Raw genomic sequence first — 17,353 nt, 5'->3', positions numbered from 1 at the left:
AAATGATGAACATGGAATCAGGAAGACCTGAGTTCAAATCCTGAATCAGACATATATTAGCTGTGTGACCCTGAGCAAGTCATTTAATCTCTATCAGCCTCACTTTTCCTCATCTTTAAAATGGAGTGAATAACACTACCTATCTCATAAGATTAGCATGATGATCAAATGAGATAACATAATGTAAAGTGCTTTGCAAACCCTTAAGCACTATATAAATGTGAGCTACTGTTAGCTATTTCAATTCTACTTATTACTGAATTAATTTAGTCTGCCATCTCAAACTATTGACTCATTGCAAACCTGCCTCAGATCTGTTTTATACATGTTGCATGGCCACTCTCTCTTCATCATATATAAATACATATATACAGATACATACATATGTATACACACATACATACACACACATATACATATATAAAATTGATTTTTTTAAAACCAAGAATGGAACTGAATATTTGAACCTATACATATCATCTTACTAGATTCAATCATAGTACTATAGATTCAGAGCTTGAGAAAATCTAATTCAACTCCTATATTTAATTAATGAGATTTTCATGATAGTTCTCTTGTCTTCCTCCTACCTTTCTGACCACTACTTCTCAGTCTCCTTCCCTCTATCTTCATCCATGTCATGTCCACTAACTGTGGATGTTATCCCAAGGCTCTGTTCTGGGCCTATTTCTCTTTACTCTCTCCATTCCCTCACTTGGCCTCAATAGCTCTTATAATGACGAACAAACCAATGAGCTGAGTCCTTATGAGCCTTTCCATAGAGCTCTGCTGATGCAATCCCCATGTGGACTTTGGAACAGGCATAAACATCTCATAACCAATTCTGGTCTATTATGTACATAGTAAAGTGGATTTTCTTAGATTGCCTGTACCTGTGTAGCCAGAAAACTTCAGATGACTTCTTCCTGCCTAATGATGTTCCTGAGAGAGAAGAGGGACCACTATGAAACAATCCTGTGTGAGAAGTCTCAGGCCTTCACCATTCAAGGTATAGGCCAAGGTATGGCCTATGAATATAGGCCTCAATTCTTTGCTATGGCTTTTTTTTTATTAGTTCAAAGTAATTATCCCTTTGTAAAAGTTAACTGATGTTCATTGGTTAACGGGAACTGGGGTGATAATCTCTATAGATTAACAGTGGGCTTCACCTACAATTGAGGGGGGAGGGTGTCAGGCCAGTAGCATTAGAGAAAAAAATTAGACCCCTCAGAAGGACTCCTATAATTTTGAGGGGGGAGATGTGACCTATCTTGCTCTGGGAGATTGAAGGTAAAGTATTTGCTATACTCCCATGAGCTTCATTATCATCTACAGATGATTCCCCCAATTTATTTCTCCAGCCCTAGTTGCTCTCCTGAGCTCCAGTTCGGCATCACAGACTACCTATTAAACATTTTGAATTGGATATCCTGTAGGCATCTCAAACTCAGCATGCCTAAAATTGAACTCATTATCTATCCCCCACAAACCCACCCCTCTTCAAAACACCCTTACTTTAAGCATCACCATTATCTTTCCAGTCACCCAGGTTCACAACATTGGTGTCACCCTCATCTCTCCATCATCCACATAGACAATCAACGCCAGATCTTGGTGTTTCCATATCCACGATCTCTCTTGTATCTATTCCCCCTTCTTGTGTTTTTGCCACCCTAGCCTAGGCATCAGTCATCTCTCACCTGAATGATTACAATAGCCTGCTAATCGGTCTCCCTCTCATCTTTCTCCATTTCAATATACAAGCACCAGAATGATTTTCCTAAACTGCAGATCTGTCCATGTTATACACACACTCCCTCCCACCATATAGACTCTCACTAAACTCCAGTGGTTACCTATTACTTCTAAGATAAATATATCCTGAGTTTAGCTCTTTATCACCAGCCCTGTTCCTATCTTCTCACTCTACTTACACATTATTCTCCTCCATACTCTCTAGAGTTCAGACATAATCTGTTCCTCACAGATTTTCCATCTTCCATCATGCCATTGTGCTGCCCTCCATGCCTGGAATGCTCTACTGCCCACCTTTTGCCTCCTTCAGGGCTCAGTCCAAGCACCATCTTTTACCTCTGACCTTTCCAGATCCACCCAGCTACTAATGCCTTTACTTCCAAGTTTAACAAAGAGTTATTTACTTTGAACATATAGAAAAAAATAGGAGTACAAACATTTTCTCCCCAATCTCAACACTTTGGGCATACTTACGGCTTGCGTATGCACATTTTGTCTCCTCCATTAAAATATAAGCTCCTTGAGTACAGGGATTATCATGATTTTTGTCATTTTATTCCCAGTCTTCTTATACCTTACTCCCCAACATCCATTCTTCAATCCATTGACACCAGCCTCCTGGCTATTCCATCAACAAGACATTCCATGTCTAGGCTCCAGGCATTTTCTCTGGCTGTTCTCATACTGAGATGCTCTCCCTCCTCTATTCCCAATTGCTGATTCTCCTAGCTTCTTTTATATCTCAACTAAAATCCCATCTTCTACAAGAAGCCTTCGCCACTCCCTCTTTAATTCTAGTGCCTCCCTTCTGTTCACTATTTCCTATTTATCCTTTACTTATCTTGTATATATTTGTTTGCATGTTGTTTTCCTTCTTCTGTTGTAAGCTCCTTGAGGTCAGGAATGGTCTTTTGCTTCTTTTTATACACTTAGCACAGTGCCTGGCATGAGCTAAGGTGCTTAAATGGTGCTTAATAAATGTTGATTGATTGATTGAAAGTTTCTGGTATGTAGTAATTACTTAATCAGTGTTGATTGATTGCTTTTTGAGGAAACTACATCCCAAAGAAACAAAGTGATTGGCTCAAGGACACTCTACTAGTAAGTGGCAGAAGCAGGATCGGAACATAAGACCTCTGTCACCGTATTCTGCACATTTCCTACATTGCCTCACTCAGCAAAGGAGATACTATACTAGCCTTTGAAGATTTTTTTTATCCTGACCTTCATCCAATAGGTGCACAAGACTTCAAATCATTGTTTAAAAAAAAAAAAAGACAAACCGCTAAACAGCACAGGGCCAAGAACAACCACCTGGACTGCTCCACTTAAGACAAGTTTCCAAGTTGAGATCAATCCATCATTTCTCCTGTTCTATGCACCAATGTAAAGCAAGTACTAGAAAGGAGTTGTAAGGGGAAAAAAATGCATAATGGGTTAGTCCTTCACTGAGGGGCACTACAACTTTGTGTTACAATCATCAACAATCTGCAAAGCTGAACTACATTGTCAATGCTGGGTATTTTTAATATTTGGGGGTATTTTTTGCCTTTTTTCTTTTTTTTGCCCATGGTCTAATTTAGAGTTTGGCCTAATTTCTTTCAGACCCCAGTCTGAGCGGACTTTGTTAATTTGCCCAATTGAAATAACATAATGTGCATTTGTGTACATAATACAAAAGCAGAATACACAAGATATACTAATTCAGGTTCTTTTGTTGCAGAAAGAACAACCATAGTGTATAAATGTAGATTTTGTAATTCTAATCTGGGTCTTGGGCACCCTGCCACACACATCATGGCCAGTTTTCCTTTTGCTATAATGTATTTTGTTTCATGTCTGCAAAATGATACTATGCAACTCTCTACAGATTTCCCAGTTAGGGATGAGCTAAGATTTTTTTTTTTTCTCATTCAGTGCCTACTGTGTAGCTGAATATTAGAAGCAATAAAAGAGAACTCAAGCTCTTTTCCCACTGGCTCTGGCATTGCATAAATACTATGTCTAAGGGAGCTATAGATAAGGAAAATAATGGAGTGGGGTTAGGTGAGTAAGTGCATCTACAGGAAGGAGATTAAGAAAAATAGATTGGGGGGAGGGGGCCTCATACAGATAAAGGGACAGAATTGCTTTCACTATGGTCCATTTCTTTATTAAGTGCATCTCTTGATCACTCCAAGACAAGAAAAAAAAAAAGAGTGAGCCTATTCTTCATTGAAAGGGACATGCTGCATCCAAGGACTATTGTTAGATCCGTGATAGTAAAGATGAAGAAATGGCTGTGGTGTTTCTACATCAGACAATACCAGAGCACAGTGTGGTTTCCTGTTAGAAACTTGAATACTGTTTTCTCCACCAACTTAGTTTGGACAGTCAAGTTAGGATTCTTGATGTGACACTGGTCATCTTATGGGACCCTTTGTAGTGAAGCTTAAGGGTTGTTTTCCCCAAATCTACAGAGAGACAGAATATCACCGTGTCAGCTATCCAATGCCTGCTCCAAATAACCCTTTCTTAAAAGGCTGCATTGGCTCAGCCGGCCAGCAGAGGTCAATGAGCCTAAAAATGCCTAGGCTACTCCCCCCACTGCAAACTTAAAATGGGATGAGGGCACAAAAACAGTTTTGATTAACCCTTCTCTGGCTGAGTACTAGTTTTTCTAGGAGATGAAATGGAATCTTGCTCAACATATTAAAGTATGAAATCTTCTCTCTACTTAGCTCAGAGCCCCCTGCCCATCAGGGTTATGTTCTCTCAGTTCCCTGCCTACTGCATTTTTAGATTCATACACATAATATACTATGATCATATAATTTGTTACATATATAATAAAGTGAAAAAGGAAAATAGGCCACTCTTCTAGGGAGATGTTCACTTCCATCCATCTTCTAACACTGTGCCCCCTCTCCTGCCTCTAGTCTTTTGGGTATTGGTGGCCATATACATTTGAGTTATAGAAAAGGAATTGGGAGAAGAAGTATTTCATTAGGATCAAACATAACAGGCTATTTAGTCAAGCCTCCTCATTTTACAGGTGAAGACACGGAGCCCAACTAGGTTAAATAACTTGTCCAAAGTTACTCTGGTAGGAAATATCAAGGGTGTGATTTGAACCTAGCAAGGTCCTCTGACTCCAGAGCCCAATATTCTTTCTGCTGTACTATACTGCCAGTTCATGGAATAAAAAAATAGGAAAATGAGGAAGATGGTGAGGGCTTCCACTGCTTGTCAGACTCATGGACTAAAAGGAAAATCATCTCCAACTCATAAGACAAATGAGATTCACAATAGTTAGCAGGTACATTTCTGACAGGCACATTCCTTGTCTCTGTTTCAAGATCAGATCCTCTCCAAGAACACTCCAACTATACTATACTGACTTTGGATTATTTTTATGGTATAGCCAGAACAGTACCCATCTGTATCATCCCTTATTCTAGAATTTCAATCTTCAGAGGCAAAGGGAGGCAAAAAGGGAAACTAGAGCTAAGATCCCTTTGTCCTATTGAGCTACTTCTGATCTCAACATGGACAAAAGTGGGTGAGACAACAAATTTACCATGCCAAGATCATCAGAAATTGGTCTTCTAAGTTTTTTGATCCATGAATCATCTTCTTCAGTCCAGAGGAAACCAATTCAAGCAGAAAACTAGGAAAATAAGGGTCTAGGTTATAAGGATCTCCCACTTCTCATCTTATGAAAGCTCCTCTTAACCATAATGTACCTATGCCTTCAATGTTCAGGAAGAGAGGTTACAAAGAACCCAAATATGGAGGTAGCTAAATACAGGGAAAAGTTACCTGGATCAGGTAACTAGATTTGAATTCTGGTCCTGCCTTCTACTCGCTATATGATGTTGGACAAATTACTTAACCTTTTTAGGCCTCAGTTTGCTAACCTCTAAAATCAGACTAGATAAATTTTATGTTCTCTTCCTACTCTAAACTTACATTCCTTTGAAAGTGAATCATACCAGCCATTTTCTCTCTCCCTTTTTTCTTTTTAGATTTTGTAACATTTTGGTGTGTTTGTTTATTTTTTGCCATTGCTGATGTCCAATGACAAATAGCTCTTAAACGTCAGCACCAATTGCACAAGTATGATCCAGCCATATGGAAAAGGTACATCATGATAGAAAAATAGTAACTGCTAATGCTTCTACTCTAAATTATCTTATATTTATTTTGCATACATTTTGTATATATTATAGATACTCACATTGTGCATATCATACATGTTAACTCCCCTTTTATAATCTAAGCTCCATGGAGCTAGGGATAGATTCATTTTTCTTTTTATATCCTTAATGTCTAGCTTACTAAGTTTATGAGAAGCATGTAACAAATGCTTGCTTGCTTGCTTGATTAATAAAAGAAAAACTAATATATTTATATAGCCACAAGGCAAACTCAGTGGGAGAAATTTTTGCCCACTGTGTGTCTAACCAACCTTTAAAGGATATCTCAGATTCTACTTCCTCAGTGAAACCTCTGAACTCCTTAGCAATTCAGAAGCAACTGATGGTGTACTGGACAGAGCTCTGGGCCTGGAGTCAGGAAGACTTGAGTTCAAATCTAGCCTCAGATGCTTAGTAGTTCTATGACTCTAGGCAAGTCACTTAATCTCAGTTTGCCTGTTTGCTCAACTATAAAATGGGAATAATAATAGCATCTACCTTTCAGAGTTATTGTGAAGATCAAATGAGATAATAATTGTGAAAAGACTTAGCACAGTGCCTGACACATGATAGATGTAATATAAATGTTTATTCCCTTCCCTCATTGAACAATAATAACCTTCTTCCCTAGACTTTATATATTTCTTTGCTTATGCATCCCTCTAAGACTCTTATCATGTAACATTATTTCATGAAGTAATACATATTTACCTTTTAACCTCCAATGGGGCTGTAGACTTCACCAGGACAGGAACTATGTCTTATCACCTATAGTGCCTGGTATGCTGTTCTGCATACACTCTAGGTGCATAATAAATGTTTGATGGGTGACTGACTGAGTGAGAATGAATAAAAATCATTCCACAAGTACTCAGCAACCTGGTTCCCTCATGCCAGTCCAACATCAGCATAGCCACCACCAATGTGGCTGGCTGCTATAGGATTTTCTGGAATGCCCAAAAGATAAAGTTCCCATTATTTACCCCTGTCTAATTAGCTGTCTTACCTAGTCACCATCTTGTTTGTAGTACCTCTGAAAGAAAATCTTTAATGATGAACACCATTGTTGGGGAATTTTCTACATACTATATGGTTTTATTTACTACAGGTGTTAGAAATAAGCTTTTCTTCTGCAACCAATTCTTCTAGTGATTATTCAGGTTAGATATAGGTCAAATATAAAAATAGATGAAAAATAAAAGCTGAATCAGAATGGAATGGGATGTTTTGGCAAAAGTATTTAGCTAAAGGTTGGGCTGCTAATGTAAAACACATGAGCATATCAAGTGATTTATGAATGGCTGAAGCAGCAGCAGCACAACCTTGAATTACAATGAGGAGAGCAGCCTAGCCAATAAAAATGTAGACTGGTTAATAAAATTGCATTTGATTAGACAAAGATTTGGGGATCATCCCTAATGGAAAATGGTTTTAATGCAGCCAAGTTTTGTTTTTGATTTATAATACCCACCCTTGAAATAAGGCTCAGAATTCAAACAGGCAAAATTGTCAAATGCCTCTACATATAGGCCTATCAGGCTGATCCTGCCTTAACAAATGGGCCTTATGCTATGCCTGGAAGGAAAGAGATCTTAGATTTTGTTGAATGAGGAGAAAGCGAAATTTTCAAAAATCTGTGTTTCCTTAGAAATGCTTCCAGTCCTTCCCTAACCTACACCCTGAAGAATCTTTAAGCATAGCTGTGTTTTAAAATTCTTTGGAATCCTGTCAGAAATAGTTACTGTGACACAAAAACTAAAATGAATGAAATGTGAATAGAATGACACATGAGCAAGTGAACTCTTAGCCGAGGTGCTATTTATCATTATTAAAAGGCCAATAATGAGAAACAAAAACTCTCTGAATTTCATTTCTTCCTGACATACTTAGGATCATAAAGCTAGAGTTAAAATGATGTCAAATGCTCATGAGTCCAAACCCTTCGTTTTTAGAGATGAGGAAGTTGAGTCCCAAGGAGGTTGTGATTTGCCCTAGGTCACTCAGGTAGTAAGTTTCAGCAGTAGAATTTGAACCCTGGTCCTCTGACTCCAGATTCAGAGTTTTCCATGAATGATGTAACTGTGAATTTCTAAGGGGGTTAGGGTCCACTCACATGGCTATTACCCCAGTTCAGGCCCCCATCACTTCTCATACTTAGCCTGGACTACTGAAATAGTCTTTTTTTTTTTTTTTTTTTTCTTTAGGCAATTGGGGTTAAGTGATGTGCTCAGGGTCACACAGCTAGTATGTGTCAAGTGTTTGGTCTGAGGTTGGATTTGAACTCAGGTCCTCTTGACTTCAGGGCTGGTGCTCTATCCACTGCCCCAGCTAGCCGTCCTTGAAATAGTCTTCTAATTAGGCTTTCTAGCTTCTAGTCCCCCATCCACCATGCATGCCAAACTGCTTTTCTCAAAACAAAGGTCTGACCATGTAATTCCCCTATTCAAGAAGTTTTAGTGACTCCCTATAGCTAGTAGGTTAAAATACAAATAGTTTAAAGCCTAAGCTGTTTCCAACCTGTCATTCCAGACTGATGTCTCATCATTTTTCCTTAAGCATTCTCCATCTGTACTAAATGAGGCTAATTGTTCTTCTTCAAGCATGACACACTATCCCCTGCCTCCATGCGTAGGTACAATGGTTAACCTCTCTGCTTCCTCATTGGAGACTTTTGGAATCCCCAGCTTCCATTGAATTTTGCTAGGTGACACAGTGGATAGAATTCTGGGCTTGGAGTCAAGAAGACTCATCTTCCTGAGTTCAAATCTTGACTGGAGAAGGAAATGGCAAATCACTCCAGTATCTTTGCCAAGAAAACCCCATGGATAGTATTAAAATGATAAAAGATATGAAATCTGAAGATGAGCCCCTCAGGTTGGAAAATGTCCAACATGCTACTGGGGAAGAGCAGAGGACAACTGCAAGGAGCTCCAGAAAGAATGAAGTGGTTGGACCAAAGCCAAAAGGAAGTTCAGATGATGAATTGTCTGGTGATGAAAGGAAAGTCCAACGGTACAAAGATCAATACTTCATAGGAACCTGGAATGTAAGCTCGATGAATCAAGGTACACCGAATGTGGTTAAACAGAAGATGGAAAGTTTAAACATTGACATCTTGGGTGTCAGTGAACGTCAATGGATAGGAATGGCTGGATTTAACTCAGGTGACTGTTAATATGCTAATAAGTGGGAAAGAATCCCTTAGAAGAAATGGAGTAGCCCTCACAGTCAATGAAAGGGTGAAAAAAAGTAGTATTAGGGTATAATCTCAAAAATAAAAGAATGATATCTATTTGAATCCAAGGCAAACCGTTCAACATTACAGTAATAAAAGCCAATGCTCCAACTACTGATGCTGAAAAGGCCAAAGTTGCTCAGTTCAATGATGAACTATAATATCTTCTCAAAATAACACCAAAATAAGATGTCACATTCATCTTAGGGGATTGGAATGCTAAAGTAGGAAGTCAAAAGATAATTAGAGTAACAGGCAAGTTTGGCCTTGGAGTACAAAATGAAGCAGGGCAGAGACTAATAGAGTTTTGTCAGGATAACCTGCTGGTCATAGCAAACATTTTTTCAACAACCCAAAAGGCAACTCTACACATGGACATAACCAGATAGTCAATACAGAAATCATTGATCATATACTTTGCAGCCAAAAGTGGAGAAGCTTTATATAGTGAGTTAAAACAAGACTTAGAGCTGACTGAGGCTCAGATCACGCTCTTTGTAGTTTACATGAAGCTGGTGATGATGGCAAAACAAACTGTATACAAGAATTAGGATCCAAAAGACTTTTGACAGGCTAAAGCATTGGGATGAATGAAATTCAATGGATAAATATAACGTATTACACTTGGATTCAAAAAAGCAACTTCATAGTAAAAGATGAGATTAGGGCATGGTTAGATTTCAATTTATCTGAAAAAAAGATATGTGAGTTTTATTAGAATGTGAACTCAATATGAATGATCAGGGTGATATCACAGTCAAAAATCAAATGGGATCTTGAGATAAAATAATAGAAGTATAGGGATAGGGACTAGACCTGCAATTTCCTTAATATAAGGAATGAGGAAACAGATGAGGAAACTCCCTGTACCAAAACAGATTGGCACCTTCTCTGAAAATGATAGCCTCAGAGAGCTGCCTAAAGCATTGAGAGGTTAAGTGTTTTGCCAAGGGCTATACAGCCAATTTTTAGCAGAATTGGAACTTGAACCCAGCCATGTCTTGTGGTCTAAAAGGCCGTCTTTCTATCCATTATGGAATATTGTCTCTTTAAATGTGTAAAAAAGGCATCACTTCCAGAAATAAGAAAGTATACCCTAGTCAGACCAAATATGGAATACTGTATTTAATTGTGGACACCACAGTGAAGGAATGATATTGATATGCTAGAGAGAGACTAACTAGAATAGGGCCATCAGAATTTTGAAGGGTATTGAGTCTATGTCATATGAAAAATTATTTAAGGAACTAGAAATGTTTAGCAAAGGAAAAAGAAGACAGGTGGAAAATGTTAACAATCTTCAAGTATTTGAAGGGTTATCATGTAAAAGTAGACTAGATTTGTTCTGCTTGATCCCAAAGGTGAGACACAGGAGTAAATAAAAACCTGTGAAGAAGTAAATTTAGGCTTGATATCAAGAAAATCTTCCTAACTATTCAGTGGAAGACAGAAACCAGTGGTTACATCAAGACAATGATTTATTTAGCAATACATGTGATTGCAGAGACAAACCAGGACCAAGGCTCTCAGTACCTTAGGACACAGGACCTTGATTACTACATAGTTAATGTACAATAAATTCCCTTAGTTATGTTTAATTCTAGGCAAGAGTCAAATTTAACAGTCAAATATACAGTCAAGTTCTACATTATTCACAGGGTATCATAGCCAGGCTCAGATTTAACAAGGTAGGAAACTTTCCTGTTCAGAAGAAAAATAGCAGAATGAGGAAATGGAGTCAAGAGGCTTCAGTCTTTTGCCTATGCAAGGTTGTCCCCTCAACTCTCCCAGATATAGATACCCAACTATAATAGTTCACAGACTGCACTCCCTTTGGACAACACATGGCATTCCCCTTGAATGGTGGACTATTGGCTTAATGATACTTTAGATAACAATACCTGACATAAAAAAATAGAACAATATCAAATTACAGTCCCATGAGAATTTACCTCAAATAGCAAAATTTCACTAATCACAGCTTAGGGCTAGGTTATTCTTCTTCTCATGTTGCAAAATATGTATAGTAAACATTGAGCACATATAAGAACATATTTGTTCTTCATTAATAATTTAAGAATAATTATATTCTGGAGTTTCCTGAATACATGATAATTGACTCCAAACCCTAGAAAAATGCTGATAACAGTAAGCCTCAAATCTGTATTGCCTATTCATCTCTAAGGTAAGATTGAAATCTTTGAATCTAAAGTCTATTGTTATTAAGTTGGCTCAAAGATGTAACTTCAAATCAGACTATTTATTAACAGGTATAATTTCATAATTTTCATAAGTGATAGCCAAACCAGATAAAACTAACTTTTTACTATAAGCAGACTCATAAATTTTCCCACTTTGGCTGGGAATTGTTCCTACCTTTTCAAACTTTAGTATTATAAAATTTTATCCCACACTGTCAGCAGAGTTGATAAGATCTTATGACCTCAACCAAGTAGAAAAATACCAAAGAACTTCACAGATAAGGATAACTTGAAGAGAACTCAGCTATTTTTTCCCATCAGTAAGTTAATATCATTGTTATTATCCATTTTAAAGCAAATATAACCTTATTAAATATTTAAGTTTTCAAACATTTTACCACATTCTTTTAACAGCTCAATTCACAATCTAACAGCCACCAGATTAAAAAAGAAGCTACTTTAAAAAAAAACACACATTATTTCTGATACAATGGTTTCCCAAATTTCACAACATAAGAAAAAATTTTAGAAACACAATAATAACATACACATTATCATGTATTTAAAACACTGAACAAAACTTATTACCTGTACTTTAATTCAGTTGAATGCATTTCCAAATTATTTTACATTAAAAATAATTCATTATCACTTTTGGCATTCTATATTGATTGCATTCAAGAGTACTTACATTTACTAACATTTATAAAGTGCTTTTCACATGTCAGTCACTGTGCCAAGCATTTTACAATCATGTGATCCTCACAACAACAATTGTACATGCTATTATTATTATTATCCTCTTTACAGATTAGGAAACTGAGGTAAACAGAGGTGAAGTAAGTTGTTTGAGGACACACAGATTTTGCATTAGGTTCTGATTTACCACAATTATTCTAATAGGAAAACATATCTTACTGTAAATAAGACCACATTATAATTTCATTTCAGAACAAAATTTTAACCAAATCAAATCTGGATTTATAATTACTAATGTTAATATTTAAATCTCAATTTTCCCAAGGGTCTTCAGCTGCCAGTATTTCAAATTTCAGGGCCTACTGTTGTCAGTTAACTCATGTTCAGAGAGAGAAAAAAAAAATTCATGGTGGTACTCCTACCTCCCCATAACTTTCCTTTCTTTTACTTTAAAATCACTCAATGACCCAAATCAATTCCTTTTGTATTAATCTAACCACACCTGGTTTTATTCCTCCAGTCTTTATTTCACAATCATATCCCAGACTATGTATAGAACTAATCTTCATTCCACTGAATTTTACTTTACAATTTGGCACAAGTTTTTATTACACAAAACCAATTAATTGCAAGACACTTGATTTTAGGGTTCTTAAAATTTTACAGATGCATAGCCTATTTTGATACCTTAGTTTGGTAACTTTGCTTCTAGTTCACCTAAATAACTAAGTTCTATTATATCATTCACAGAAGAAATACAGTGATAACACAAAACAGTCTTCCAAATTAAATTTTATTTACTTTTAAGTTGCTCTCTGACTTAAACAAGCTTCTCTTTTTTCATGGTCAAGAAAGAGTGAATAATAGGCAGTTCTTAAATTTAAACTGCAAACTGCAAACCATTTTTTTTCCTTTTCTCTAATCAGTGAAATCACCTTCCTTCTTTGCACTAAAACAGTAAATCTGTCACTTGCCAGGGAAAGAGTAATAAAAGGTCTAAGTGCCGTTTCCATGTGACTTTCACAGAGTTTGACTCTTGTTTTTCCTTAAAACAAATTCTATAGAGTATTACCTCAAAACTCATTAAAATAGTTCAACATTTATAGAAACATTCAAACTGTAATTTGGAAATTCACAAGTAGAGTAATTTCAGTCACTAATTTAAGCTCTAATTAGTTTACAATATCTATAGAACCCTGAAGTCCAAGAACAAAGATTCCTTTCCTTCTTATCTATGTCTTGTCTGCCTCCCCAACTTAACTAGAGTCAGAAATGTAGAGAGAGAGAATGTTTTTCTGAAGACTTTGAAAGTTCCTCAGAAAAAGTCTTCACTTTTTGCACTCTTTTTCCTTTGTCTGATCAGGGCACAAGAAGAAGTTAGTTTGCTTTACCAAGACATAAAACACAGATAATATGACAAGACAAACACAGAGAAGCAAAATTTTTCCTTCTTATCTCCCACTGAAAGCTTAATCAAAAATCTGTGAGAATAAATCCCTGCTTGATATTATTGATACCTGGGAGAGCTATTTTGAAATAAGAAGTTCCATAAACCATCAGGAGAAAGACCTTCAAATACAAAGGAAAGGAAATCATATAATGCAAGACTACTCTACACCCACCAGAAAACATAGGAGGGAAGGGAATAATGTGTTCCAAAGAGCAACAGAGCTCAGCATTCAGCCCAGAGTAACCTACTTTGCAAATCTAAGTTTAATCATACATGAAAAAAGATGGACATTTTATAACAAAAAGAAGTTTGAAACAGTTTTAGAAAGAAAACCAGAACTGAAGATTTATTATTTGTTTCTTGAACACTCCAAAAAACAGAAATGCAGAAGTGAATAAGTCCTGTAGGTAAGGATAGAGGAACAACAAAGAGACCAGGAAGAGACTTCTTTCTAAATGTACATAAGGAAATAGAGTGAGGGCAGAAATCTAGTAGAGGTAAAGGTGAAAAGGTGGACAGAGGGCATTACGTATAGAACCTGGCAACACCCTAATAAATCAATGTTTATTTTTTCTTTTGTACTACATTACACTATGGGAAAGTACATGAAATGGGGAAAGGGGAGCAGGAGATAGAGAGGAGCGTGTGATATGCTGAGGTCAAGTCAAGGGCTAGCAATGAGGGGAGGTTGACCTTTGTGGTCTCAGAAAGAGAACAACCTATAGAAAAGTGGGTGAAGAGGAGAAAGAAAGGATTGAAAAGTGAGAAGAAAGGAAAGAAGCCTTACTTTGGCAGTGGGAGAGGATTCCACTGATGAATGCTCCTATAGGTGAGAAAAGATGGTCTATAAAAGGAGATGGTGACCTTAAATTGGGTGTGACCTGTGGGATTTGGTGCTTGAAAAGTCTACTTGTCCTGGAGGTGGGGCGGGGGGGTGTGGGAAGCCCAAGAGGCAACTGGCACCTGGAGGAGTGGGAGAGCATGGACAAAGGGAGGAAATTTCCAGGCACTGTATTCTGCCTTTCTTTGTATGTACAGAACTTAGACTGGCATATAGTATGCACTTAATAAAATGCTATTGACTGACTGACAATATAGCATGGTCTCTAGTTCCTTTGCCATTTTAGTCACTCTCATCTAGGTAAGCTGCAGTCTATCAATGCTCTTCTTATCTATTTAATAAACAATAAATATAAGGAAATAATTTCTTTTTCTTTTTTTTACAATTTCCATAACTATTTCCAGACAATTAAATAAACATTTATTAAGCGTCTACTGTGTTCAAAAAAACTGGGAAATGCCAAATTTGCATAATAATATTTGACATTTATAAAATTCTTTAAGTTCTACACAGAGCTTGACCTATATTATTTCTTCTGAACCTTACAACTACCCTATGAGATAGATATTATTAATTTTATTTTACAAATATGGAACCTGGAGATTGGAGATTAATACATGGAAGAACAGCTAGAAAGTATTAGAGGAGGGATTTGAACCCAGGTCTTCCTGACTCTAAGTCCAATACTGTACTCGGGTCCAACATTCTAGCTTTAGTAAATTATGGCACTCATATTTCATTTGAGGGAACATGACATACGTATATCCATACACACACACACACACACGCACACACAAATAATGATAATATTGAATAACACATGATAAGTGAATTTAAAATTTGGGAAAAGTTCTATGTAAAGTCTGAGGCAAGGGGATCATAACTGGGAGAATCTTGGAAAGCTTCATGGAGGAGAGACATTTGAATTAAATAATGAACTTTAAAGTAGGGTTTCTTAACTTGGGGTTGGTGAACTTTTTAAAAAATAGTTTGATAACTATATTTCAATATAATTATTTTTGTTTGTTATCCTCTGTGTTTCTTTCTTTTTACTTTTTTTTTTGCATTTAAAAACAATAATCTGAGGAGTCTCAGATTTCACCAGACTACCAAAAGGATTCATGACATACAAAAAGTTTGAGAATCTCAGATCTAAAAGATGGGTAAAAATTCATCTCGTAAAGACAGAGAATAAGAGATGACAAAAAGCATTTTAGGCATAAGGAATAGTGCTATCAAAAGCATAAGAAAACACTGTTTGTATTTGTAGGACATTTGACAAGCATTTATTAAATCCTTACTGTATGCAGAGTACTATGCTAGATACTAGGAAAATATACCTTCGAGTTAATAGCCCAGGTTGGTTGGAGCATAGAGTACATGAATAGGAGTAACATGAGTGATAGGGGCATATGACTCCCAGAGTTGTATATCTACTCCAAGCTTCTCTCTTGAGTGCTATCCTGTCATCACCAACTTCCTATTAGATGTTTTGCTTTTTTTTTTTTTTTTGGTGAGGCAATCAGGGTTAAGTGACTTGCCCAGGGTTACACAGCTAGTAAGTGTCTGAGGCTGGATTTGAACTCAGGTCCTCCTGACTCCAAGGCCAGTGCTCTATTTACTGCGCCACCTAGCTGCCCCTCCTATTAGACATTTTGGACTGAATGTCCTGTAGACATCTGAAACTCAACAAGGCTATCTGGATAGAGTCCTCAAAAGCAGAATTTGTTATTTGTCTAACCTACCCCTCTTACAGACTTCCCTATTTCTATAGATAACACTAGCATCCATCCAGTCACCAGTCACCAGATGTCACAACCTCAGCGTCATCCTCAACTCATCACTCTTCCTCAGCCCATATAGATGATCAGCTGCTAAACCTTGCTATTTCTATTCTGTTCTCTCTCCTCCTCTACTCAATAGGCTGGAACCACCTTAGTACAATCCCTCATCACATTTCACCTGATATGTTGAAATAGGCTTCAAATTAATCACCATGCTTTCTCTCTCCTTGCTGTCCAATCCATCCTCCATGTGGCTATCAAAAAGACTTTCCAAAAGATCAGGTCAAAACTAGTCCCCTATTCAAAAGTTCCAGTGACTCCTGAGTAACTCTAAGATCAAATATAAACTCTTTAACATTTAAAGCCCTTTAACGCCTGACTCCCACCTACCTTTCTGGCTTTATTATACATTATTCTTAACACACTATACAACCCAGCAAAACTAGCCTTCTTGCTATTTTTCACATGAATGAATGAAAAAGCATCTAAGTGCTAACTTATTATATGCCAGAAACTGTGCTGAGCACTAGAGATACAAATGGAAATGTGAAGATAATCCTTGATCTTAAATAGCTTACCAATGTAACAGGAAGAGACAACCCACATATGGGAATGGAGGCCACAAAAGGGTATTTTGGTTTGGAAAATTAGTGAGAAAGTGAAAAAAAGCAGTAAGGGAATAGAGTGAAATACTCTTTCTTTTTTTTATTAATAAATTTATTTATTTTTAGTTTTCAACATTTACTTCCACAAGATTTTGAGTTCCAAATTTTTACCCCATCTCGCCCCTCCCCCCACTCCAAGATGGCACTCACTCTGAATACCCCTTCCCCTAGTCTGCCTTCCCTTCTATCTCTCTCCCCCTTTTCTTATCCCCTTCCCCTTCTATTTTTCTGTAGGGCAAGATAGATTTCTGTACCCCATTTCCTGTATTTCTTATTTCCCAGTTGCATGTGAAAATATTTTTCTTTTAAATGTGTGCTTTTAAATCTTTGGGTTCCAAATTTTCTCCCGTCCCCATCCACCCTCATTGAAAAGGCAAGCAACTCAATATAGGTTATACATGTGCAGTTATGCAAAACACTTCCATAGTAGACACGCTATGAAAAACTAACTCTATTTCCCTTAATCCTATCCCACCCCCCCCATTTATTCTATTCTTTCTTTTGACCCTGTCCCTCCTCAGAAGTATTTGCTTCTGATTACCCCC

The 17,353-nt window shown here is 37.0% G+C and overlaps 1 pseudogene; it reads left to right on the top strand.

The window, feature by feature from the left end:
- Positions 1-8,787: 8,787 nt before the first annotated feature.
- LOC114053926 overlaps positions 8,788-17,353 on the top strand; it is a 44,724-nt pseudogene continuing 36,158 nt past the window's right edge.

This window comes from Vombatus ursinus, unplaced genomic scaffold (genome assembly GCF_900497805.2).
Source record: "Vombatus ursinus unplaced genomic scaffold, bare-nosed wombat genome assembly UNPS02014812.1, whole genome shotgun sequence".
Taxonomy (NCBI): domain Eukaryota; kingdom Metazoa; phylum Chordata; class Mammalia; order Diprotodontia; family Vombatidae; genus Vombatus; species Vombatus ursinus.
The sequence above is the reverse complement of the archived record's forward strand: the minus strand, read 5'-3'. Positions and strand labels throughout refer to the sequence as shown.